The sequence below is a fragment of the Corvus brachyrhynchos genome, unplaced genomic scaffold (genome assembly GCF_000691975.1).
Source record: "Corvus brachyrhynchos isolate BGI_N302 unplaced genomic scaffold, ASM69197v1 scaffold23, whole genome shotgun sequence".
Lineage (NCBI taxonomy): Eukaryota > Metazoa > Chordata > Aves > Passeriformes > Corvidae > Corvus > Corvus brachyrhynchos.
In genome coordinates this window covers 13,292,507-13,317,262 of record NW_008238983.1, presented here as the reverse complement: position 1 = coordinate 13,317,262, position 24,756 = coordinate 13,292,507, and the positions used below count along the sequence as shown (strand labels likewise).

At 41.2% G+C, this 24,756-nt stretch overlaps 1 long non-coding RNA gene across 2 annotated transcripts in view; it reads left to right on the top strand.

Moving 5' to 3' along the window:
- Window positions 1-24,750, top strand: part of LOC108447766 — a 47,264-nt gene extending 22,514 nt beyond the window's left edge. Inside the window, exons 2-4 of one of the 2 annotated variants that reach the window (XR_001863449.1) lie at window positions 17,392-17,652; window positions 21,096-21,159; window positions 23,005-24,750. This is a non-coding gene — a long non-coding RNA (uncharacterized LOC108447766). Of the gene's footprint in view, window positions 1-17,391; window positions 17,653-21,095 lie in introns of both variants that reach the window. The other variant, XR_001863448.1, reaches the window with a different exon arrangement.
- Window positions 24,751-24,756: the final 6 nt, after the last annotated feature.

The window sequence follows — 24,756 nt, the reverse complement described above, 5'->3', positions numbered from 1 at the left end:
TAAAGAAAACTACAGCTGATGGAAACAGGGTATTTGTTGTGGAAACAGAACAAAGTGGCCACACAACCACACATGCAAACAAATACTGGACTAGTTCAGCAACTAAAAGATGTATTTGATGCCTAAGGTACCAACAAAAGGGATATGAATGAGGAGAAACTTCCTAAGGCATATGTAAACTCCTTCTTGCTTAACAGTAGTGATAAATAAAGTTCACACAAATTACATATTATCTCTAACATTTAGGGGACGTTTCTCAAAGAAAACTCTTTCAGTACGTGACATGAAAATATCAATAGGGATAGTAGTGTGCTTTAATAATGCTAAGAGAATAATGGAAAGATTGACAATTTTCAGGAAAATCTGGATGATATAAAGATATTAGTAAATTCTGCCCTGTGCCTGAATTCAAATGTTTTTGTTCGCACAATGTTTAGTGGAAAATAACTAATGAAAGATGCACCATGCTGATTTCATCTATTACATAAATTACATTACCTATGGAATCTGTTAACAGTATTGCAGTGAAGAGTGATATTATCCACAACATTTATTCTTGAACTGTTAGGAAATTAGCTGCTGCTGGAAAATGTTAACTGGGAAAGAAATTTTGTGCTGGTTTTGGTATATGAAAATGAAATAGAATCTTGACTGTAGAATGAACTGTATAAACAAAACTTGCCGTGAAAGGCTGACAAAGCCAGTGCCAGAAAGAATGTAAAAAAAAACCCAAATCTAGTTATTTGGGAGTGAACAAGTACACTTGATTTGGGTAGATTGGAGCTTACAATCAAGGTTTCCTATGTTACTCCACTTTCTTAAGCAAAGAGCTGGTGAATTGTATGGTGGAATATGTCCCTCTGTGAAGTCTTTCCTCCAAAGTTGAAAAGGATTAAGTTTCTAGCTAATGTAGAACACGAACACCTTTGATAAGTGAATATGAATAAGATAGAAGTATTTAATCTCTAACACTACATTGAGGACCAAAGAATTGTATGCTATGCTCTTGCAAATGTCCAATCAATCTGAAGCTTTGTGCATTGAAATTAAGTCTATTTTCATTCTGAGCAGGACTTGAGTGAAAATTCTGCTCAAATATCATCAGTTTTTAAATACCCTTTAGCTTTTGATCTGAAGTGTCACAGTTTACCAGAAAGACATGTAACTGGAAGCATCCATCTCATCTCATCTCATCTCATCCACACAAGAGCATTAAGATGTCGCATGTACATTACTTGTCCACAGAACCAAGGATCCCAGATATATAAGACAAATATCTATCTCCTATATAATGTGTTATGACAGCAGGCTGGAAATTAATCTACTTCCATTGTATGAATAACAATAACACCTATGTATGCATTTAATACATTAACTTTGTAAAGATTGGCTTGAGAGTAGTGGAAAGTTTTGGGGTTTGGACCCATTTCCTGAAATGGGCATCTGTGATGTTGTTAGTGAATATTAGCAAAGTCCAATTGCCATGTCCTACATTTCAGACACAACAACCCCATGCAGCGCTACAGGCTGGGGGCAGAGTGGCTGGAAAGCTGCCTGGCAGAAAAGGACCTGTGGGTGCTGGTTGACAGCAGCTGAACATGAGTCAGCATGTGCCCAGGTGGCCAAGAAAGCCAAGGGCATCCTGGCTTGAGTCAGCAATAGTGTGGCCAAGGAAGTGATCGTCCCCCTGTTCTCAGCAAGGGTGAGGCCACACCTCAAATCCTGTGTTCAGTTTTGGGCCCCTCAGTTCAAGAAATACACTGAGGTGCTGGAGCATGTCTGAAGAAGGGCAATGGAGCTGGTGAAGGGTCCAGAGGATAAGTCCTATGAGGAGAAGCTGAGGGAGCTGGAGCTGTTTAGCCTGAAGAAAAGGAGGCTCAGGGGAGACCTTATCACTCTCTACAGCTGCCCGAAAAGAGGGTGTAGCAAAGTAGGGGTTGGACTTTTCTCCCAGGCAAACAGTGACAGGACAAGAAAGAATGGCCTCAAGTAGCACCAGGGGAGGTTCAGGCTGGACATCAGGAGGAATTTCTTGACTGGTTAAACTTCTTGACAGTTAAACACTGGAATGCACTGTCCAGGAAGGTGGTGGAGTCCCCGTCCTCGGAGGTGTTCTAGAAACAATTGGACTTGGCACCTAGTGCCATGGTCTAGTTGACAAGGTGGTGATTAGTCAAAGGTTGGACTTGACTTCAGAAGTCTTTTCCAACCTAAATAATTCTGTGATTCTGTGACATGGTGTATAGAAGCTCTGCCTGTGTGAATTTGCATCAGAAAACTCTCTTTGGTTTTTCTTTTTTTTTTTCCCTGCTTGAGTATGTTCAGCAATTGCTGTAGAGACATTTTTTCTTTTGTATTATTTGAATAGGTACCCAATGGGATAGGTCTGATGTTTTGTGGATCCTAATGCTCAACAATAACCTATTAACTTTGTGGAGAGGTACAAATTTATATTTTGGTATTCCCTGTTTTTATGGCAGAACTTCTGATAGTCATCCTTGAATTAGCATTTGTTGAATTCATTAGGGAACGTTGATGTTTGCTAAACAGCAGATTTGGTTAATAACTCAGTTCTTTTCAAGTCTTTTAAAACATGATTCTCATACTTGTAAGTGTGATTTATTTGCAAATTAGGCAAGCTGACAAAGAGTGTCTTTTGTCAAGAAAACCCACAGTCTAACAGCAAGGAAGGGAATGAATTGAAAGATGAGAAGTTGAGGTAAAAGACTGCAACATTCAGGTTGTAGGCTTGAAGGAATTTGCTTCTCTTTCTCATGGCCTAAAAAAAAATTTTGCCTTTCATTTATCTTGCACTATTTGGGTTGTCTTCCTTCCCATTTGATATGACTGAAATTCCAAGGACATTAGGAACTGCTGCTTTTGGCAAGTGACTTGCCAAGAACTTTTCTCTGCTCTTCACAATCTACATCAATACTACATGGACCAAATTTTATTTGTCAGCTACAAAGAGGTCTTGATGCAGTTTCCACCCTGTCTGACATATACTTTCTCAGCTATCAGAATAATACCTCCCTTTATACTTAAGGGAGAAGGAAAGATGGATTCATATTTCCCTGCAAATCAAGAAACTGGAGTGCTCTGAACTCAGTTCTCCTGGAGGCAATGTCTAAAGTAAAAGCAGATGAACTTAGATACACAAGTTAAATGCCTGAAGGTAACCATCTCAGTTGAGTATTAATTAGTGCCAAAGAAGCGTTCAGGTCTTTGAGAGCTCCATCTGCTACTGAATAACCAAGATAACCAGCAACTACCCTACCAAAGTAAACAAGACTCACTTTCAGAGCACTTGTGCTTTACAGATACATTCTTTTTCCTGTAGGAAGCACAACTTATTTCACAAGAACAACATGAGCTAGATTTAATGCAAATGCCAAGGCAAGTATCAGCTCTGCAGTCACTGCCAAGCCGTAAGTATGATTACAGGGCAAGGTCACTGAGGGCATTGCTTCTCTCTGTTTCCTCCTTCTCTCTCTAATGCAGTAACTGTGGAAAGACTTTTTGCAAGGATATTATACAGTCTATTGGGCTTTTAATGGGCTACAGACCAGACTGTAGTGTTTAAAACTGTTCTTAATGTCCACCATAAATTTTACCTTACACTTCACTTTCTAAAGATTTTTTCTGTTCATAGGAGGAACAGGAGTAAAATGGGATTATATGCAAAGTTAAGCCTTGCAGGCTGCCTGAAAGAGTAACAGCAAGCAAAGGAAAATGAAAACAGTATTTTAAGCTGTTATAAAAAATATTCCTGTGAGCAAAACATTTTTAAAAATAAAAAAACCTCTTGCCTAAAAGTGACATGTTGAGCTTCATTCTGTTACTGGATGCTTGTTAAAAATCCTTCTCGGCTATTGCTTTTTTGGGTTACAGCATTTAGGTTACAAGAGAGATGAAGAGGAACTTTTCACAAGAGCATGTAGTGATAGGACAAGGTGGAATGGCTTCAAACTGAAAGAGGGTAGGTTTAGATTTGATATTAGGAAGAAATTCTTTACTGTGAGGGTGATAAGGCACTGGAACAGGTTGTTCAGAGAAGCTGTGGATATCCCATTCCTGTAAGTGTGCAAAGCCAGATTGTATGGGACTTTGAGTAACCTGGTCTAATGGAAAGTGTCCCTGCCCATGGCAGAGTGGTTGGACTATAGATGATCTTTCAGGCCCTTTCCAACCCAAACCATTCTGCAACCTCATCCCTGAAAATGAGGTTTAGGGTGATAATGCAAATGATCCCACCCTGGTGTCTGAGAGCTGATCAACAGTTTATGTGTACACAGATTTCGGTGTTCAGTAAGTGGTCATATGCCTAGAGGCATACAAGTGATCATTGTTTCTGTGAGCATGTGACAGAGAGCTTACTGGATTGTTTTGCTTTTTGACTGTTTTCCCCAGTATGGGTTTCCCCACTGGAAGAAAAAAGATAGCTGTCTTATTGTCTGAGAGCACAAGAAGCTGCTTCTCCTTGACAGGGAGCAGCTGCCTGTATAGAGATGATAGAGCTGGGTTTGAGTTGTAGAGCTTGAAGTGATTCTGTCCTGACACTATGGGCACCCTTCCTACTTACTAGGGCAGTGCCCTACTGATGTTCTTGAGTTCAGACGTGGTATCTTAAGGGTTTGCCTGTGTAGAGAAAAATTGAAGGAGAAATGGCGCTTGCGAAGAGACCGTAACTCTTGGGCTCAGCTAACATGCCTGGGAACCCAAGGATGAATAATTTCAGGAACAATATGAGTACTTCAGAAATAAACACAGACATGAGCAGAGTGTGATGTGATGTCTGCACATGATCTTATCTCAATGCTCTTGGAAAAAATGGGGGAATTTTTTCAGTTGATGGGAATTTGATACCTAAGTCTTGTGAGTATTTGTTGGAAATCTTACTGTGAAGCTTATCTGTTTAGGCATGCATTCAGCAAAAATTATTTTTGTTTGGGGGGTTTTGGGGTGGGATTTTATCTGAATAAGGATGGGAGAGGGCTAGGTTCCAAGTTTCAAACAGATTTTTTTTTAAGTGTTCCAACAGATTCACTCTACTTATTAGAAAATGCAAAGAAATGCATTTTAATGTACTTTAAATGAACAGCTGCCTCTCTGAAGAATTCTGATGCCAACTACAAAAGAAGGCTACTTATCTTGTGGACACCTAAGACATGGGGAAGTCATGTGGCATGGCCATAGAACCTTTTCTTTTCTCATAGTGGACAATGGTTTTTTTTTGATAGGGGGCGAAACATGTAACCTGTTTGCACAAGTCAAAATGGAAGTATATCCACTGGACATATAAAATATCTTATATATACACTGTGGTCAAATTCACAGTCCATATTCAAGTGACTAAACCTAAGAGACTGGTACTACTTCTGTGAATACAGCAATAATAAATATTTTGTGCTATGTTTGGTTTTTCCCCCCATTTGCTTCTGGTCCTCTCTTTCTTGTTCAAAGCATAATTTACTGAAATATCGGTATGTGTTTTTCTACTATGTAGAGAATGAAGAGATAGAGACCCTTGAGCCTCATCCAGCAAACAGCTTTTAGATCCTGAAATAGAAATAAGGAATTTGTTCTAGTCATCTCTGCAGCTTTTGAATGAGGCAAAAGGACTGAAAAGTGCATGGTAAAAGGCAAGCATCTCAGTTTTTCAGTTGCATTGGTTGCCCAGACACCAGACAAGACTGGCATATGCAAGACTGTTATGACAAGGCTCCAGTTTAAATTTTATACAGGTTTTTTTTCAGAGTATTCCTGGTGATGGACAGGAGATTTTTCCTCAAAATTTAAATCTCCTGGCTAGATGGGTTCCATTTATCTTTAAATGCCATGAAACATATGCTGAGAATGTTATCAGTCATAAGAGATTATATTTTTAATTGAACTTAATATTTTAAGAATGCTTGAGTATTCTGTGATGCCCTCAAGTGCTAATGTTTGTGTAAAGACACTGTATTAGCACATATGCAATGTGCTCCAACCCATCCATCATACCATCAGGGCATCCATCTGCCTGGTAACCCTTCTCAAAGGGGACAGCTGAGCAGCATTTAAATTCAGGTCTCATTTCTGCCTGAAAACACACAAGTACAAGATGGTCATGTGCAGGGGTTTTAAAAACAAAATCCCCTTTGGATCAGACTTTCCACCTTTGTGGAGATTTACCTCCTTGCAGAAAATAGTGAGCAGCAGCATGAACTCTTGTCTGCAGAATGGAAATATCAAGCTGATCAACATTTCCGCATTGCTAGCAAGATAATCCTTCATTTGAGCTGCTTATCTGAAATCTGTCTCATGAATCTGATGGGAGGATTTGCCCTAAGTAGTTAATTATGGTGTTGCTAAATTTCCTCCTCTCTACTTATTTCTTCACTTTAAGAAAAATCATGCAGCTATAAAGACTGTAAACTTCAATTAAAAACAAATGAAACATTATCTAGCTGAAAACTTATTAAGGCACCTGAAGTTATCTTTTTAACTTTCATTCCGATCTTATTTTCCCAGATGCTCACTGTAGGTGGATTTTTAGTTGGAGCTAATCTGGCTGTTCTGACAAAATTGTGGGGCTTGAGGGTTTTGTTTGGTTTGTTGGTTGTTTTTTAGTATGTTTGGAGGCTTTTTGCTTTCTTGGGTCTTTAGGTTGTCGTTGATCTGACTTAGAGCATTTAAATGGCGAATTCTTCTATGTCAGGCTAAGCCCTGTCTGTTGTCCTGGCCTGAACCTGGCTGTTAAGGAATTGCAAAGACAGAATAAAGATGTTGCCAGGTTAATTATTTCTATGGCATGTGATACTCTTACAATCTTCTAGTCTAACTTATACTGCAGAGAGGTACCATGGTTTTGGTTTTTAACATATTTTGTACCTAACTGAGATTCATGAGAAAGATTTAATATGTTTTGCAATAAAGTGCCACTTCTGACCCCTGATGTGATGGTGATAAGGAATTGCAAAGACATGTTAACATGGATGATGAAAAAGTACCATGGTAGTACGGGAAATTGTTGGGTCATTTCCCACACACAGAACACATTTTGTCCATGAGGAAACATTTTGCTGGTTATTCAGATTTCTCACCCAACCTCTTTAGGAAGATCCTATTCAGGTTCTGTTTGCACACAAACTTTCTTCTCCCTCTGGATGAGGTCAGTATATTTTTCCTGGTGCAGACACTGAATGGAACTGGATGTTCTCTGTGCAAGTGGATCTGCCTTAGGGTGGGATTTCTTATGCAGTTCAGCAAAACATGCATCTCGTGAGACACATGAAAAAAGGACTTGAATTCAAGTAATAAAAGGTATTTTCCTATCAGAGAAAAGATACCTGTAAGATTTAAGTTTTACTCAAAAAGTTATAAAAGTTCTCATTTTCCTTTTACTGAGCTGCTAAACAGGACAGCCCTGGATTTCATGTGGTGCCGCCTTGGGCTCTTGGGAAGCTGCTGGGCACAGCCTTTGTCCTGGAGAGCTCCCCTGCCCAGAGCTGGGTGTGTTGCTTTCTGCAACAACCCAGTCCCTAGAGAAAATGGAGCAAAATGTACTTAATTGTTCTTGCCATGAAAAATGACAATCTTGGAGGCAGAAATGGCTCCTGTCCAACCTGGTTTATGAATTCCTAAAAGAGGCTAAAGTTTCTCCCTGGAAAGTTTAAGACTTTGGGGGTGTTGTCAAATTGCCTTTCGTTAGCTTTCCATAGCTTAATTCTGGATGAATCCCTGAAGTTCCCACTAAATCCTCAGGAAGTTCTGTTCTCTAGTATTTCAAGAGCAGAGGCATAAGTGTTTTATGACGACATCTCCTTATGCATTTTTATGATTTTTTTTTTTTCTCTTTATATTCTCTTCACACATTGACCAGGGCTAGTGTTACCTTACTTTTTTCTTTTGTTTGTGGCTGGTGGAAAAATTTTTTTAACCCTTTTTTTTTTTGTTTCTTCAGGAAGTTCTGTTCTCTAGTATTTCAAGAGCAGAGGCATAAGTGTTTTATGACGACATCTCCTTATGCATTTTTATGATTTTTTTTTTCTCTTTATATTCTCTTCACACATTGACCAGGGCTAGTGTTACCTTACTTTTTTCTTTTGTTTGTGGCTGTTGAAAAATTTTTCAGAACCTTTTGGTATGTGGTCTCTTGAATCTTGCCAAATGTGAACTTATTTGAACCAATAAATGCTTCCTGCTAATTGCTCCAACCAGGCATTCTCCAGGACATGTAGAAGTGTTACAAGAGTTGTGCCTAAACCATGACTATAAACTCTTTTCTTCTCTCCCACGGATTTTAGCTATTTTCTTGCACAGCATGCAGAGTTACTGTGTGAGAGTCCCAGTCATTTACATCACCATGTACAAATAACCAAGTTCTGTATTATAACAGATTTAATATGAGACACAGCTTCAAAGTTTGTTTTTCACTTGGTTTCTGCTGAGACCTGTGCTCAGAAGCCTTACCAGCCCTGAGGTAGCAAGGTTCTCCATGTGTGCCCAGTAGTTTGGTGCCCAAAGAAACTCATTGATTCATGGAAGACTATGTAGGACTTCCTTGAAGATCCACTTTTAGGGTTTTTTTAACTTCTTTAGGCCCTTGCTACACAGGGCTGGTTTTTATTGTTACATTTCATACGAATTTTGTAACTTGAGCAACAGAGCCTGCAAAAAGAATGTGAGGAAATAAAATGACTTTTCTCCTGCTTTCTTGTATTAAGAAGCTATTTCCTAAGGCTATCTACTTAACTGCAGCTGCTCTCTGTGCCTGGAGATATTAGAAAAAATGACCTTATAGCTCAGAACAGCAGCTTACTCTGGTTTTGATTTCTTCTGTGTTTACTACCAGACTCACTGGGGCCCTTACACTATCAAGATTGAGTAGATTGTTAAAAACCCATGTGGTGGATGGCTTGTTTCCCCTTAACTGTTTTCATGGTTGGTGGCAGGAAAGTTTCTTGCCACTCCCTTATCTGAGGTTTTTGAAATGAATTGATCATAGGCAGTGCTCCCTTTGAACTTGTTCCAGTTTGGCAGATCTCAGCTGTTCCTGAGTCACTGCAACTCCCAGAGGAATTTTTCCTGACTTTAGATGTAGGTAGGTGATTTATCTCCACCATGGGCCTTTTTAAAAATGTCCCCAATGAGAAATCAGGCTCTTAAAGAGATACTGAAATGGCACCATTGTACAGGCACACTCTGATTTAGAGTCTAAAAATACAGACTCTGACTCCAGGACACATGCTGAACTCTCTGCTCTGTGTGCTGTCCTTCACTGAATGAGATACTCTAAGTGCATATTCTAGATACCTCTGCCAACTAGGGTCAGTTTGAATCTCCTTACATGAGTGTTTTAACACATGTTGTTATTTCTGCACTCTGTGTGTGTGCTTGCTCATGGTCACTGACTTGTTTTCCCACAGACAAGGTCTAAGTGTATCCCCATTGTCCCGGGAAATAACAAACTAAACCTTTCACCAAGAAGTAATGATACTAGATGTAATACTTCCTGACAGATAACTCTACTTTTCCTGGAAGCCTCTAGATACTGAACAGAGCAACCCAGAATTGCACTGGCAAATAGCCACAGTCAGCAAATTGGAAGTTTTTCTTAGTGGTTACAACCTTAGGTAAGCAAAAAGCAGAACATACCATAAAATAGCAAGGAGTAAGTCCTTGCAGCTGCTAGAGGATGTTGTGCCCTGCTGACAGTCTGGTGGGCTGACTTCACAGTTAATGGGCTTTATAATGACAGTAGTGAGACACTGGGACAGGATGCCCAGAGAAGTGACAGATGCCCCATCCCTGGAAAAATTCAAAGCCAGGCTGGAGAGGGCTCTGTGCAACCTGGTCTAGTTAAGGTGTCCCTGCTTATTGCAGGTAGGTTGGATCAGATGACTTTTAAAGGTCAATTTAAACCCAAACTATTTCATGATTCTATGAAAACACTCCAAAGTAACATAGCTTGATCACACTGCAAAATCATCCCCACCCCAAAAGCCTCCACCCAAAAACTCTCTGTATGGTGTGTACAGTGAGGTGCATTTGTTCAAGCATCTCTCCCAAACTGTCACTGTAGGCCAGGCAGAATTGCCTGCTGACAAGCAGGTAAATCCTCTTTTTTTCCTCCTTGAGTCTCTTTTGGAGTTTCTGATTCACTTCCTTATCCTCTGAGACACACAGAAAAGTCTGAAACTGTGACTATTGCTGCAGAATCCCTAGCAAACAGGGGTGTTCTCTCTCTGTTCTCTCCACAGAATTTTCCTTTTTCTTCTTCACCAACAGGTGGAGCAGAGATGTTTAACCTCTGCCTCTCTCCACAGGAGCCTTGCAGTAAAAATAGTGAGCTTGCTTGTTTGTCTCCCTAGAAATGATCCCAAATCTTGACATTATTTCCCTAGCCTTTTTTGCCAACTCACTTCTACCACTTGTGTGCCTGTTCTCCTCCACTGGCAGAATGCAAATGCACCAGGTGGGACCAACAGTCAAGGTCTTTTTGGCTCTGCTTCTAAATGTTCACTGTCTGTAAAAAAAACTTCAGAGCACCTTTACTAAATAAATAAATAAAACAAATAAAAATTGCTTACTCCTTAAGATATTTGTTCCTATATTTTTTGCAGGAAACTCTCCGAAACCTGTGCTTTGCTCCTAAATTACTGAAAGTGTCCTTTCAAATTGCTAACAGAACCAAATAGCATGTGTAAATGTTGCACAACATATACATAAGAATTAATGTTTAACAATAGAGTGCCACTGCTGAGAAGGTATCTATAAACAGTGCTTGTTTATATGAGAACCCTTGGCATTTCTCTGGTGGTGAAGAGCAGACCTCAAAAAGACTTGCACCTGAGTGACTGACTTACAGTTGTTCAACTCCTCTAATGAAGGAGAAAGCCAGCTTCCTGCAAAATGAGCACATGACCTCAGAAATTATCCCAGGGGACCTTTTGTTCACTGCTCTCCTATTTGTAATTTGTTTTTAAGAGTTCTAAATGAGGCTGCTGCATTTGAGTCGTATTTTGTCTTGTGCAATTACCTTTAAACAAGCATAGATATTCAGCTGTGGCATTGAGGTTGCACTTCAGGAAAAGTAGAATTAGGTGTACACATGCAGGCACCTACTGTGGCTATGTTTGCTGAGTTCAGCTTGGGCTCACTGACATAGGATTAATGACTCCAAATTATTAATTGATGCAAATGTCTCATTATAATATTCAAACAGGAATAGAAGAGTGTTGATATCTTAATGGGACAAACAATTTTTAAAAAAATACATAGCGGAAAAAAGCCCTTTTTTCCTCCATGGCTAGAATAAATAGCATTTTGCTTGGCTATATTTACTCAGACAAGTCACCAGTGGATCAGGGCTGATGTGCTGTGACGTCTAGAAGTTAATATGTTACACAGCAATAATATAAAACAGTGTTAAGGTAGCAAGTGCTGGAATTTGTGCCTGCTCTAGGGCATTTCAAGTCCACGTATCTTGACTGCTGCCCTGTTTCACAGTACTCAAGGTATGTCACTGTACTGTCATCACAGCTTGAAGACATCACTGCCCACCCTCCCGGCCCACCCCAAACCAGGAAACCTATCTGGCTTAGCAAAAGCTTTCCCTGTTGTAGTCAGGATGGCTGTAACATGGATGGGGGCATGGGCAGGCTGAAAGTGTGTTTGGGTGCAGCAGGGTTGTCCCTCTGGGCAAGCTGCCTGCCCCACTCCATGCCACACAGAAACAAATAAAGCTGCTCTGTGTGTGAAGGGGTGGGACGAGGGGAAAAGAGAGGGAATAGCTTTGCTGGGGACAGACAGGCAGGCGAGATTCCTCCTTTCATAATCTGTGCCAATTTAGATTAGCTTGAAGTGACTATGAAACTGCAGTCTAAATTAAGTTTCATCCCATGTACCCAGCATTATTCATAATTGCTCAGAGACAAGGAGCCTGTTGAGTCTGGGATGGTATTTAGTTATTTTAATACACTGTCCCTTTTTTTTGCTAGAATCTCTTTCTTCACTTCGTTTTCAAACTAATGAGATAGACTACACTGCCTTAGTATATCCTCAGACTTCATATCCTCCATCCTACATACCAGTGGTAGCAGGGATCCTCTGGAAAAAGAGAGATTTAGTCATTTCATTGAAACACTGCTGCTGTTGTTCCAAAGGAACCCTCCTGCCAGGACGTGACTGGCAGCAACAAGGTCTGGGTTCAAATTGAAGGGAGTTGCTCCAAATGTAGTGACTTGAGGCCACACCTGGACAACTGGAAAAATTATACTGAATTCCATTATTTCAAAAGCAGAGGCATAAGTAAGAGGCAAATGTTAATCAAACAGTTCAAAAAGATTTGGGTTTTTTTGTTGGTTTTTTTTTTTTTTTGGTAAGAGAGAACAAAAACCTGACCAGGTAGATAAACAGTGATAGTAACTGACTGTGACAGTTACTCTTTAACAGTTCATAGTCTTTTTTCTCTAAGGAAGTAATTTCCAGGGTAGACTTTTTCCCATCACCTGCAATAAGTGAAAGTGAAGATCTGTTGGGCGATAAACTGCCATGTGAAGCAATGCTCTGGTAGCTGCTTGGCTCCCTAAGGGCTGTGCCTCTGGCTGCTCCATGTTCATTCGTGGGCCCTGGCAGCTCTGCCAAGAGCCCTTTGCTCTTGGCTGGCTGCTCTCAACCTGGCACAGCCACCTGTATGACTCCAGTGGCTGCTGGACTTCCAGTGCTTTAATGCTCAGAACTACCCACAGCCGCCTGCCTGAACTGAACCAAATGAGGAGCTGGACATGGATCTTCAAGGAGGCAGAGAAATAGTTTTTTTCTCCCTCCTATGTATATACAGTCTGCAGCACAAAATCTTGTGAACCCCCTGCCCAAGCTGTCTAAACGTGACCACTAACCTTCCACTCAAAGCACAACATCAGCTGCTGCCTTAGGCTGGCACAGCCATTTGCCCAGATACATTTTCACAAAGCTTCAAATAAATTCAAAGACTGTAAGTATCATTGTTACAGCTGCAAACTTTTCTCCAGTTTTTAAACTCCATTTCTCAGCAATGACTCTCAAGCGTAGTAACACAATGTACAAAAGAAATATTTAGGGCACAACTATTGGGGTGTTCTGTTTACATCTGCCCCACCCCTCTGGAGAGAAAAAGAGTCTACTCTGGTGGGGTACAGAGGCATCTAGGGGGAAGGCTGTTCTTAAATTTTTGAAGCAAGACATCAGGTTCAGGACTCACAGGGACTGAGTTAAAGATCATTCTGCTGCCTAAGTGTCTTTCATTTCTTTTTTTTTTTTGTTTGTTTTAAACATAGAATACCTGGGAATACAAGAGACAAAAATAAAAATCCTTCACAAGTGGCTGAAATCATTGTCCCACTGATGGTGGGTTCAACCTGACCTCTTCAGTTCTTCAGAGCAGCCATGAGCTCAGAAACTCAAAATCCTTTGTCTTATTTTTGTACCTCTCTCTCATCAGAACTGGAAGCTCTGATAAAAAATCTACCCAGGATGTCCTTTCAGCTTCCTGCTGCAGCTTCACTTTTATGATGATGTTAGCAGGATCTTTCATCATCCACCTCCTCAGAGCATCCCCTTTATGCCCACGCATTTCACTCCCACTTTAAGAAAAAAGTAAAAGCTGTTTGGCTTTGCTTAGAGCATAGAAGGATTACAAAAGCAGATATCATTATTAAAATAAAGCCAGCCTGTTCTCTTTCCCAGGAGGTAGTAACACCCTATTTCGTCACCTCAGGAAAGGAGTTGACCCCTCCTCCCACAGATTCATACTGGAACTATCAGCCTTAAGTCCCCAGGGGGCGGTGACAGAGGCCTCCCAGTGGAGAGGTGTTGGATGCAAACATTTAAAAGCCTAATTTTGCAATAAGACCATGGGGAATTCTTGTTGGTTTGTTTTGGGTTTGTTTCCTGCTGATTGCTCTTTTCCCTATCTTAACCATTAGTCTTTTCCAAGACTTAATCTAATAATTGAAACGTTATTAAGACCTTCATTGGTCATTTTCTTGTAACAGACCGTCACAAGACTGTTGAAAAAGTCATGCTCATTAAAATTTCCTTCCCTGAGCTTTCCAGAGCATGTTTTCTGATCATACTGTTAGGCCACTGTGGAACCACTGATTTAATTTTGAGCTTCTACAGTAAAAATTAAACTAGGGCTGTGTTCCTACCTATTTTGTTGGCTTAGCTACTGGATTCTGTTTCCCTTCAAAGAAACTCCATTTAGGAACAAAGGTTCTGAATCCTGGAGTTTTGTTATCAGTTGACTTCAAATATCCTTAGTTGGCCAGCAATGAATCCTATATTCTGACTTGAGTCCACTAACACAGATACCCGAATCCTCACTTGGGCACTCAAGAATCAAAGAGCAGTTTGGGTTGGGAAGGGCCTTTAAAGATTATCTATAGTCCAACCCCCATGGCATTGGCAAGGACATATTTCACTAAACCAGGTTACTTTCCCCATCCAATCTAACCTTGAACATTCCCAATGATGAGGCATCCACAACTTCTCTGGGCAACCTGCTCCAGCCTCTCACCACTCTCATTGTGAAGAATTTCTTCCTTATGTCTGATCTAAATCTACTCCCTTGTAGTTTAAAGTGTTACCCCTGTCTTTTATCACTACATGGCCCTAGTAAAAAGTCTGTCCACATCTTTCTTATATGCCCCCTTTAATTATTGAAAGACTGCAGGAGCTTTCACTTCGCCAGGCTGAACAACATAAATTCTTTCATCCTTTCTTCATAAGCGAGGTGATGCAGCCATCTGATGATTTTTTGTGGCTCTCCCCTGAACCCACTCCAACAGTTCCATGGCTTTCTTGTGGCCCCAGAGTTGGATGTCATTCCTCAGGTGGGGTCTCAGAAGAAGCCAGAGGCATCTTGACCTTCCAAGTAAGTCAGTATGCAGAAAAAAACCACCAAAACGTAAAACCCTACCACAAAGAAAACAAAACTCTAGAATGATACAATCATATACGTACGGATAAATACATATATTTTACAGTCTATATTACACCCATCTGAAAATCCCAGGTTTAGCCATTCTTAGTGCTCATCCATCAGGAAGGAATGAGGAATTCACAAACCAGCAGGGTAACAAATGTAGTTTTCAAGATCTGTATTAGACAGCACTTTGGAAGTGCAATCGTAACGTATAAACAAACTATATTTTGTAATGTTATAAGGAATCACCTTAAAAGTGAAAACATGGTAGCAAAGTACTGTAGATTTTCAGTGTCACTCTTGCCCACACCATTCTTTTCCAAAGGGTTAAAAATGCCACTCCTCAAGTTGCACAAATATTCTCCTATGTTATGACATTGAAATCTTCGAGAAGGGGAAGGTTATACCTGCACAGGGTGACTGAGCACTGGAGCTGTACCTGCTGTTTAAGATGTGCTGTGAGCTTGACAATAGTTCAGCTGGGACTGGGCAACCTGACAGAGGTGGTTTCAGTAGCCATGAGCTGAGGCAGCAGTGGGAGAGGGCACGGAAGCCTTCTGTCTGTGGTGTGCCCCAGTGTCTGCAGGTGGGAGCCCATCCTGTTCCCACATCAGGGCAGGACACAAGGTTATCTCCTGCACATGCAGGGATGAGAACAAGCAGGGGCTGCTCACACCAAGCACCCTGAGAAACTTTTATGTAAGCAGTGACTTAGGCTGCAGAGGTTGCTGCAAGGCTCACAGCTGGTCACTCTTGTGTGCACACATGATCTGACTCAAGCAGACACTTCCTTCAAGCTCAAGAAGTGTTTAGACAACGCTCTCAGACACAATGTGATTCTGCATGTCCATTGCAGAGCCAGAAGTTTGACTTGATGGTCCCTGTGTGTCCCTTCCAACTCAGTATATTCTGTGATTCTAGGAACCACTGGGGTGGTAAGGCACATCAAATGCAAAGAACATTCCAACAATTAGTATGTCACTCTCTGACTTTTAGTTTTCCCATGTAAGCTATAGACAGGTTACAAAATACATTATCAGTGAAAGTTTGCAAATATTGCCATGTGCATTTTGGTTCAGTACTGATCAATAATGTTAATGTGGCTTTTGCGACAGACTTAAAACACAGGCCAGTGCTGTGAAAGCACCTCCATAGTTATTTCAGGTGTTAGTCTAATGCATTTTAAGAGGATTTAAACCCTCATTTGTCATCTTCTAGTAAAAGAAAAAAATCACATATAAATCTGTGGGTTCCTTTAATATTGTATCAAATTATGAACAAGTATAAAACCAACCTATTCCTTCAAATCTCTATGGACACATGCCTATTCACTGAAGAGTTTGTGGTCTTTATCTTAGACCCTTCATGGCCACTAAGGCTTTTCTGTGATAGAGAAAAGATGGGAAAACAATGGGATTATTGTTTTCCTCCCTTGTCATCCATCTCTGCTGAGAGAGTAGAATGTGGAGAAAAGGTGGGGCTCTGGCTTGCCGCCCACTGCTGGAAAGGTAAACTGTGCCAGCTGGCTGGGCAGCAACCAAGTGCTGATCCAGACACCAGCTACTGCCAGCAGAGCTCTTGCCATAGGGGCAGAGGAGGAACCAAGCACAGATCTTGTCATCACAGTTTGTTTTCTGGGCGGTTCCTGAAGCCACACAGTAGTGCACCACCCTGTGTAGAAAATTCACAGGAAGTATGGAAATTCTCCTAGTTTGCAACTGAGAAGAGCAAGAAAGTATCCTCTCTAAGTTGGTGCTCCATATTTATTTTTCCTAAGGACATCTAACGAGCTACTTTTATATTCTTAATGCCCTGAACCTGAGGTAATTCTCATGCTGTAAATTTTCTGGATACCTGCAGATGACTCGCTTGAAGAAAGGGAGTGTTGTTTCATTTTAATTATGTAATAATTTATACCCCTGCCCTAAGCTGAGATTGCAGGTTGAGGAGAGCGGCAAGCCAGGAGAAGACAGAGAAATAAAAGGGTTCCAAAGCTCCATCAACCACATTACACCATGTCAGGTACAAGGTGTTTAAAGGGTGTTTAAAGGACGTGGCAGACTTTTTACCTTCATGTTGTCTTTTAGGGGACAGTACACAGCAGACCCTTGGGAAGATTCACATAGCACCAGTACAACTGGCCAGAGGTAGGATTAAGACATGATCAACTTCACATTCAAAAGAAAGAAGGAAACAAATGAGAGAAGAAAAGTTGTGTAGAACAGACAGTCATTACGGCCTGTGTTTGCAAGTGATATGAAAGACTTGGTAAATGCAGTTGGAATCAGTAGAAAACCTCTCAATATTAGTAGGCTTTGGATCATTACAGTGATATTGTCCAGATAATTAATAATTCCTCCACCCCTCTTTCATTCTCCAATCCCTTCATTGATGATTCAAGGACAGTTTTTCTGGTTTCTAATTATACGTATTGCTCACAGGAGCAGGGTGAGGAAGGTGACCACAACCCTTTCTAAAAAGAGAAGCTCTACCCTGTCTTGTCGCTGCGTGACCACATCAGTTCAATGATACTGTGGTGAAACAGCTGTGTACTTAATCTCAGACCAAGATCTCCTGGATTTGTACCACCAGACATCTTTGGAAGACATCCCTTCCTCTTCTTTAGCCATATCCAAAAGCATAGTTCTTTAGCTAACCCAAATCTTCTGGAAAAAGACATAATCAGCAGGATTGGTCTCAAGGTATGTTAGCAAAAAGAAAAATATTATTTTGTCACTTATTGATATTAAGGTGTAAAGTTTATGAAAGTTACAATGGGAGAGTTAAGAAGCCTTTGCTGGCCTCAGAGGCTCAGGTGATGGGAAAGCCACCCTTTGCACCACTGATCATATCATGACATGATGGTAACTAGAAAAATTTTATTGTACATGATGTCAATTTAATAAGATCACAGAGAATTCCTCAAGGTAAGGAGGTAAGTTATTTTCTCATTTCTCAGACTTGTAACCTAAATATGAATTTTATATAAGGCTTTATGTATGTCAGACTTCATCTGCCTTCTTCAGATGCTTTCCTGACAATAGCATCAGTTAAGGCTCATTCTTTCAGGGCTATGAGTCTTGTATTAATATAATTTAGTGTTTTCAGCATGTTCATGATGTCTGTATTTGGGGTAGGAATGAGTAAAAGGTAGGCATTTGGGAGTGCATGTAGTAATTTAACAGCATGCAGCTATTCAAGTTCTGTTCAGTTCACAGAGAATTGTAGAGATTATATGACATGCCAAAGGGTCTCTTTTTCCTAAAGAATTAAGGAATATGATGATATAATATTGGTGAGATTTCTTTTTAAAGCTTTGTGTGCTTTGAGTTGTTGTTGAACTAAGGCAATCACCAATTAGGTAACTCAATAGAAAAGGGAGCAGCACCAAGCCTGCTACTTTTGTATCTTTGCATAAGTAAGTGTATTTGTCTTTATCTGTAGTGTATTAGCTTTGACTCAAACACAGAACCAAAACCTGTTTTCATGTATGTTGCTATCAATCAGGATTAACAGAAAGATGCATCAGAGGATGCAAGAGTGAAACAAGAATTACATTTGTAACTTTGAAATTCTATAAAATCTATGTTGTAATTTATCCATTCTGAAACTTGGAAATGAAACTACCTCCTAACCATGGAAAATTTCTAAATTTCAGTGAATTACTGTCCTGAAAAAAAAATATTTAAATGTAGTAGAAGTTTAACCCAGTCTGTGACCTAAACAATAGCTGTGGACAATGTTCTTCTTCTCCCATACAGTGTTAAATATTTACATAGAGGACTGTGAGTGTATATAGTTCTTCTGATTACAGCATGACTATATTTGTATATCAAAATAGAAATGGCCTTCTTGAAATAGAAACCCTGGTATTGAGTATTCACTATAGACATGGCTCATGAGAATTGTTTCCTAAGAGCATTTGGGACTAACTTACTCCAAGAACAACTCCAGGAGTCAGTAGCTGAAGCCCTGCCTGAGAGTCAGCAAAGGCAGCAGGTGCTCCTCATTGCCATCACTCCCAGCTCCAGCCGTGCTGCTGGCTGGAGAGCTGGTTGTGATACATGGGAGGGGTGCAGTCTGGTTGCAGTGGTGAACACGTGATGTTGTGCATGCAGTATACCGCACAAGAACCACTGGGAATGTGCCACATCCATGGCTTACAGAGAGCAGCTTTCTGCTTTATTGTGTCACTCGACCACACAGGCAACGTCCCTTCTGCAGTCTTCTTATCAGTCCTGCCCAACTCTACAAAACCTTGGCCTGTCTGTACCCCACTAATTGGAAAAGCATCAGTGAAGTGATGTGCTACAGCTTCACACCACCTCTAAATGAGCTGTTTCGGATCCATGGAAAGTTATTTACACAGAAGGCTCGTTAAGTTTCCCTTTCTGATAGTTCTGCTGGCTAGGTAGCCTAGAGACCTTTACTTCTGTTTCACAAAATATCTGAAACAGAATACAACTTACTTGCATTACAGAAAGAGGTAAGGATAAAGGGAATTTTAGTGGCATGAGCACCTGTGAGGTGGTGAGTCGCATCTCTGAAATGCTGCTTTCATAACCTCAGACTCTCTTTGGCATGGCAAACAAAGAGCAAAAACCTCCCAGAGAGGAATGGCTGTAGCTGGGTCACTCTGACCAGCAGGCCAAGCAGGATTACCCAGCTCATTACAATGAAGATAATTTTACATAAATTAGCTAGTGTTTTGATTCAAATTTGTTTTGTTAGGTAGCCAAGATTTCCGAAAGGCTTTTTTCAGTCACAAATTACGACATGGTCATGAAAATTGATTTTTTTTTTCCTCTGGATAGTACTATTGCCTTCTCTGACACTGTTCAGAGAAGCATGCTCTCACTGTTCAGATGAGTATGAGTCATGTAACTACTAATTTTGAGAAGCATCTTCTATTATCATGTTGCCTAGGAAGGTTCTCACCACAGCTGGGCCCAGGAACACGAACTTTGGCCCACTGTGTCTGTCCCAGTAAATGTATTTTCATTAATGTCAGTTCAATTGTAGACTACACTTACATGAAAAAGTTCACGTAAGAGGAATAGTAGAAAAGAAAGGAAATTGAAGGCTATTTGCCCAAAACACATAGAACAAAATGGTAGGGAAAACAAATGTTGGGGAAAAAAAGAGAAAGCATGGAAGAATAAGCATGTAATCAATACCCAATCTTTAAAACAAAATCCCCAAAATTCTACAGTTCTTACACTCAAGGCTGTGTCAGTGTATTATAGAGATCAGCTTCAGTCTGGGTTATGTGGCTGTCTGCTGTGTCCACTTTTAGCCACATTTAAAATAACCCAGTTTTAATGTCCTGATGGCTGTGCTGTTCACAGAAATTCCTCTTGCTCTATTCACATCGTGGGTTTAAACCATTTCCCTGCCTCTTTTAATGTACATCACATTCCTCACCCTGCACACGTGCTCTGAAATACACTCTTAGGCAAAAGGAGCCTCCCTTTCCAGAGTATTTTTACATGGCATGATGGTGCTCGATCTGCCCTGTGGCTCCTGATTGTCGGCGCTGGGCCAGGACTGCATCACGCACCCGCTCGTCTGCAGTGCTGCTCCATCCCTCTCTCCACCACTTTCCAGAGCATGCCACAGTTTTAAGGCAGAAGTGAACGGTCAAGCAGGGGTTTCTTCAGCAGCCTTTTCCATGCAGGGGGTGGGCAAGAGTGTCTAGTTTTCTTCACCACACTCACGATGCTTAGTTCTAGGTCTTAAGGCCAAAAACCCACTAAACTCTTCCCTGACTTCAGTAAATTTTGGGAGACAAAAGGAAAAAATCTCTGAAGGGATCTTTCTTCCAAAACAGACTGGGTTGAGGGATAGCAAGACAAAGGAAAAGCTTCAGTATTTCTACATATACAGAAGACAATTACCCAATAATTCAGAAATAGCATGAACTACCTCAGCAAAAACTACATAAATCTGTATCCATATCCATATCCACATGCTCTTTCAGATGGATTGTCACGTTTTAGTATCTCTTTTGGTTCTTTCTTTGTAATCCTCAATTCACATCAGAGATGTTTTACACACATGTCTCTAAAATGATGAAGAAAACCAAAATCACTGTTCCAAAACCCCCAGGTTGTCCAGGGCAGGAACTGTCTTTGCTCTCTTGCAGATGCCGTGCAAGTGCAGTTTGGCACTGAGTCTCAAAGGAGGTTTCTCGGCACCACACAAAACAAGTAAGAAGAACAAAAGATGAAGCAGAAACTCATGGGCAATTTGCTGCATGACTAAGGGCAGATCCAAGCACCCTTGCTCCTTGTTCTCCCTTGAGTGCCCCACTCATCAAGCCACAGTGCCTTTCTGAAGCAAATTCAGCCTCTTCAGTGGTATCTGATAATGTTATAGACCAGCAATGACACGATATTTGTTCAAAACTACTGAATGTTTTTATCTGTTATTTCGACATGTTCCTCTAAAATGCATATCCTTTGCTCTCAGCTATTTCAGGTTCCTAACAAAAACAATAGGACATGTAGGGCCTAAACAAATAGCTCCCAAAACAAATTTCTGAAGAATGGGTGCTCTGGGACTTAATGAAAAGGCTTAGCAAGCCCTGAAAATCTAACTTACTATCTCTTTTTTTCCTTTTCACTATGAGTAGCAAAGTAAAAGAGTTTTGTGAGCTTGAGGCTACACAACTCCAATTGCTATAACAACATAGCAAGGAATTTTACAATTGTACAGTAAGTCAACTCTCTTACAGGGACTAATGCTTAAATTGCAACTTCTAGATTGCTTAAAATGGGAAAAAGCCTTTTGTGGTTAAAAAATGTTTGCTATTAGCTGAACCTAACCACAATAACTAACTTCTATTCACAATTTTTTCCCGCTATAAATTTGGGGTTGGTTTTTTTGCTTTGGTTTTTAGGCTCAAACCTGGTTTCTGATTTTAGGATGGTCCTCAAACAGCTAAATCATTAAAAAGAGATTATGTGTTAGACTAGAGAAAAGGCTTGGTTAACTGGTGCATGTTAGCTAGTGCTGAGCTAATTTTAAGCTCTTTTTGCTACCTTATAAACAAATTCTTTGGTATTAGACTTGTCTTACTAGATTCCTTACGTGTTCAGTTACGTTTACACTATAAACTCAAATTCCTGAAATATTGCAGGCCAGTTTTAGCAGAAGAAAAATGTAGCCTTATAGGTTTGATTCAGTAATACTACTAGCAGTAAAGGTGAAGAAAAATAGGAATAGGGTTCTGAAAACAATACAAAGGCATAAATGTGAAATTGCACTGCTGAATAATTGATCTTTATTTTTTATTTGTAAAGGCCTGAACTATTTTACAGCAAGGATTTTGTCATCCAAATGACTTGATTTTCTTAGAAAATATATTGAAGAGGCCCATTGGAACAGAGATGAAGCTCTACAAACAGGAAAGGGTTAAAGCAGAACATGCCAATCTCACAGACATTTTATGAGACTGGCAAATACTCATATAGCCCCTCTCCAAACCAATGCCCTTTGCTCAAACAAAGGAGCATAGCACCCCGATTGTGGGGATTACAATACACACTAGAAATAGCCCCTTTGCCCTTTTTAAGAGGGACACGCAGTGCCAAGCAGCCTAGAGAAAAACAGATTCCCAAGTTGTATCACACAGTGTGCTCCTCACATTTCACTCAGCTTTTCCATCAGATATATGCGACTAAAGAATGGGGGACATGGGCACTTGGCCCTGCTGGTGCTCTGGGGATGCAAGATCATGAGTTTGGTAATTAATAGGTTTTCACTCTTTTGATGTGCTATACAAAAAGAAGGGAACATAATAAGCAAATACTAGTTTGATATTTTGTATTTTACAGCTGAGGCAAGAGAAGTTCTTTTGGTGTAGTTTACTAATGATGCAGATGGGGAAAGGTTTTGGTGTTTCTGCAGAGGTTTTTGTGCCTGTGCAGCTTTAGCAACTGTTCTAGAATAGGGAAGAGTTCATTAAGACAGGAGTCTTAAAAAGGAGAGATGAAAAATGGCTGAATACTTGATGAGCAGAGCTGTGAAATCAAGTTCCCATGATTTAATAGATGACCATTCATTCCTGGAGCTATGGAAACTGACAGCGTGCAGCGACTGAACCAATCCACATGCAAAATAAGGTATGTAACCTAGCCTATTTATTTTCATAAAGGCACAAATTAAGATCGTGCATGTGGCTCATTACCGTGGCATGTGGCTCAGATGACCGGGGTAATTACTGAACTGTGGTGACTCAGTCAACTTCGACCCACGGTAACAGGGAAATTAGAGATCAATGTTTTGCTTCTGCAAATTAGTATTTTTGTTTCTCTACATACAGCTAGGGCAGGCAGCTGCCTCCTGAAGGCTGGCTGTACATGGGGGGTTGGAGAAAAGGAAACAGAAGCCAGCATTCTCGAATCCCTGCTGAGGAGTTGGGAATTAAGGGGAGACTACAGGGTGTCAAAGTGAGAGAAGATAAGGATGACTATAGCACAAGAAGTATTCTGTTATACACTGGGGTAAATACATAGAAACTGGTATTTTGATCATAATGCAAAAGCCTTGGTAGACAAAGCTGGGCATTTACAGTGATCTTCCACTCATGTAGTACAGAAAGATAAGCATATCTTTTCTGTTACTTGCAAATTAATCCAATGTCTGAATGTTTCAAAGTATTTTCAATCTGCCTGGGATGGGGTTTTTTTGCACATGGCAATGCCATCAGCCACATGCAGCTTCTGACCCAGATTTGCCAAGTCTTACTTGCTGAGGAAGAAACTCACTTTTGGAGCCAGAGAAGCTGCTTGCATTTACTCAGTGTGGTTACTGAGCTGGGCAAGACACTTTCTGATGGGCAGAATATGCAGAAATACGACCTCAAGACTAAAGAGACGGAAGGGTTTGGAGAAAGGGGAGACCATAAAGCAGAACCTGTGTGACTATCACCAAGTCAGCCAGGTAAAAAGCCAAGCTAGGCAGCAGCTCAGTTCCTCACTCGAGTTTCGTCCTGTAACTTCACTCAGCCTGCGTGCTCCTGTCTCCTGGTCCCTGTGTTGGCTGCTGTCCTGACCTGTTTGTTGTCTCTGCCGTCCTCAAAGCAAGGTGGCACAAACGGAGAGGAGCAGAGAAACTCCTGAAATACTTGCGGAAGCCAGGCTGCCCAATGCCAGGCGCGCCGGGCTGCGGACACACACAGCAATAGCGACAGCCAGACTCGCCCGCCTCCAGGCTTGTTCTGCTTTCACACACAGGTGTAGCAGTCGATATTCTGGGGAAAAGGCGTGAGGGGGGATATTCCTGAAACAGCACACACAGATTTTAACGCGATGCCCACGTTTCCATGAAGACCGCACCGTTGGGCGTCTCGCACCGCCGGAACAGTGGGACTGCCCTCCCCGTGCTGGGCTCGTTCCGCAGCAGGAAAACCCCGGGGAAGCCTGCCTTGCCGTGCCCTCCAGCCCCTCTCCCTGAGCAAAGCCGCTCGCAATTTTAAGAGCTGTTCGTGCTGCCTCCAAGAGAAGAAAAATTATCTGTATGAACAGAGGTGACGAGAAACAGGCCGTAGCTGGCAGAGCCAGGGTTAGGCAGGGTGTGAGGCTGAGGAAAAGCCTCCGCTTCCCGCGGGGCTCAGTCTCGGGCACAGTTGCCTCACAAGCACTGGGTTTGCCAAGGCGGTGGCAAAAGAGACGGAGGAGGGTCCTGGGAGCTGGCGCTGGCGGGGATGTTTATCGCTCCTCTCTCCCGCCTGTTACCCCATCCCCTCCTCTCCCTCCCACGCCGTGGCGTAGGCGGCGTGGGCAGCCCCCCGGCAGGGCCCG